Source organism: Doryrhamphus excisus, unplaced genomic scaffold (genome assembly GCF_037039965.1).
Source record: "Doryrhamphus excisus strain RoL-2023G ecotype Guam unplaced genomic scaffold, RoL_Dexc_Guam_v1.1 HiC_scaffold_26, whole genome shotgun sequence".
Classification (NCBI taxonomy): domain Eukaryota; kingdom Metazoa; phylum Chordata; class Actinopteri; order Syngnathiformes; family Syngnathidae; genus Doryrhamphus; species Doryrhamphus excisus.
The window spans coordinates 22501-25000 of NW_027621864.1; positions in this window are offsets into that span (position 1 = coordinate 22501).

A 2500-nucleotide genomic window follows, 5' to 3' on the forward strand; every position below is an offset into this window, starting at 1 on the left:
CCAAACGCCGCTGCAAGCTCCAGTAGAGTACCCAGTGTGTCAAGAAAAGGGGGGAAAAAGTGACAAAGTCCCAACGGGGCGAGTTTAAAAGCGCACCCGACAGGCCTGGAGCCCCTAGGCGGCCTGGAGGTGCGACCAAACGCCGCTGCAAGCTCCAGTAGAGTACCCAGTGTGTCAAGAAAAGAGGGGGAAAAGTGACAAAGTCCCAACGGGGCCAGTTTAAAAGCGCACCCGACAGGCCTGGAGCCCCGAGGCGGCCTGGAGGTGCGACCAAACGCCGCTGCAAGCTCCAGTAGAGTACCCAGTGTGTCAAGAAAAGGGGGGAAAAAGTGACAGAGTCCCAACGGGGCGAGTTTAAAAGCGCACCCGACAGGCCTGGAGCCCCTAGGCGGCCTGGAGGTGCGACCAAACGCCGCTGCAAGCTCCAGTAGAGTACCCAGTGTGTCAAGAAAAGAGGGGGAAAAGTGACAAAGTCCCAACGGGGCCAGTTTAAAAGCGCACCCGACAGGCCTGGAGCCCCGAGGCGGCCTGGAGGTGCGGCCAAACGCCGCTGCAAGCTCCAGTAGAGTACCCAGTGTGTCAAGAAAAGAGGGGGAAGAGTGACAGAGTCCCGACGGGGCGAGTTTAAAAGCGCACCCGACAGGCCTGGAGCCCCGAGGCGGCTTTAAATTGCCGGGAAATGCGACGTGGAGTGTCGCTGTCCAGCCTTCGGTGCTGAACCGCAAGCCCGCCGAGCGAATGAACACGACGCACGGACGGCCGGTGGCACGCCATAGAGCGGTTTAAAATAAAAGAGGGACGGCCGGAAGCCCCTCCGGCCCCGCTGTAAAGTTTGTGAAAACGAGGGCGGGACCCCCGGCGCACTAAAGCGGCTCGGTGTTGCGGGGAGAGCCGCTGCAAAGTGTGTGAATTTCACGCGGGAGGCTGGCGGCTCGCTGCCCGCGCTGCCCTGCTTTGAAACACGCTGCAAAGTGTATGAAATGACGGCGGGGGGGCCAGCGGGAGGCTTGCGGGAGGAAGGCCGCTCGCTGGCCGCGCTGCCCTGCTTTGAAACACGCTGCAAAGTGTACGAAATGACGGCGGGGGGCCAGCGGGAGGCTTGCGGGAGGAAGGCCGCTCGCTGGCCGCGCTGCCCTGCTTTGAAACACGCTGCAAAGTGTATGAGATGACGGCGGGGGGGCCAGCGGGAGGAAGGCCGCTCGCTGGCCGCGCTGCCCTGCTTCGAAACCCCGCTGCAAAGTGTATGAAATGACGGCGTCATTGACGGGTCAATGGGGGGAAAATGTTTGAAAATGTGACAGAGTGTCAAATGAATGGCGGTCAACGGGGGAAAAAAATGTTGGAAAATATGACAGAGTGTCAAATGAATGGCGGTCAATGGGGGGAAAAATGTTTGAAAATATGACAGAGTGTCAAATGAATGGCGGTCAATGGGGGAAAAATGTTTGAAAATATGACAGAGTGTCAAATGAATGGCGGTCAATGAGTGTTTTGGTCAACCAGGGATTTTCGCTTAGACGGGAGAAGGTAAAACAGCCGAGAGGGGGGGGGGGGGATACCTTACCTTCTCCCGTATATGCGAAATTACCTGGTTCACCAAAACACCTCATGCACGATTTGAGAAACCGACTTTTTAGAAACCTTGACTACCAGGGTTTAGACCGAGAAAACGTGCTTTTTGAGGCCGATTTTGAAGCACTGAAACACGGACTGATGCCGGCGAGGGCCGCTCCTCTGGTTCCTTTTTCGAGTGAGAATTTTTCCAAGTTCTCCTCCGCAGCTCACGCCGAGGCTGCGCGTATGATGTGTTCGACAGGCGAGCGCCTTCACCGGCCTCGCGCGGCGGCTTCGCCCCGCCGTACACGCCGGTTCTCCCGCTTCACCGTTGGCCGGGCGTGGCTCACAGCCGAGAGGGCGGCTGTTGATATGATGTGTCCGACGAGCGAGCGCCTTCCCCGGCCTCGCGCGGCGTCTCACAGCCGAGAGGGCGGCTGTTGATAAGACGTGTCCGACAAGCGAGCGCCTTCACCGGCCTCGCGTGGCGGCTTCGCCCCGCCCCACCACGCCGGTTCAGCATCGGACGAGCGTGGATCACAGCCGAGAGGGCGGCTGTTGATATGATGTGTCCGACGAGCGAGCGCCTTCCCCGGCCTCGCGCGGCGTCTCACAGCCGAGAGGGCGGCTGTTGATAAGACGTGTCCGACAAGCGAGCGCCTTCACCGGCCTCGCGTGGCGGCTTCGCCCCGCCCCACCACGCCGGTTCAGCATCGGACGAGCGTGGATCACAGCCGAGAGGGCGGCTGTTGATATGATGTGTCCGACGAGCGAGCGCCTTCACCGGCCTCGCGCGGCGTCAGGCCGGAAAGACAGACCGTCGTGAGAACGGAGAAGACAGACCGTCGTGAGAACGGAGAAGACAGACCGTCGTGAGAACGGAGAAGACAGACCGTCGTGAGAACCTTGAAGACAGACCGTCGTGAGAACCTTGAAGACAGACCGT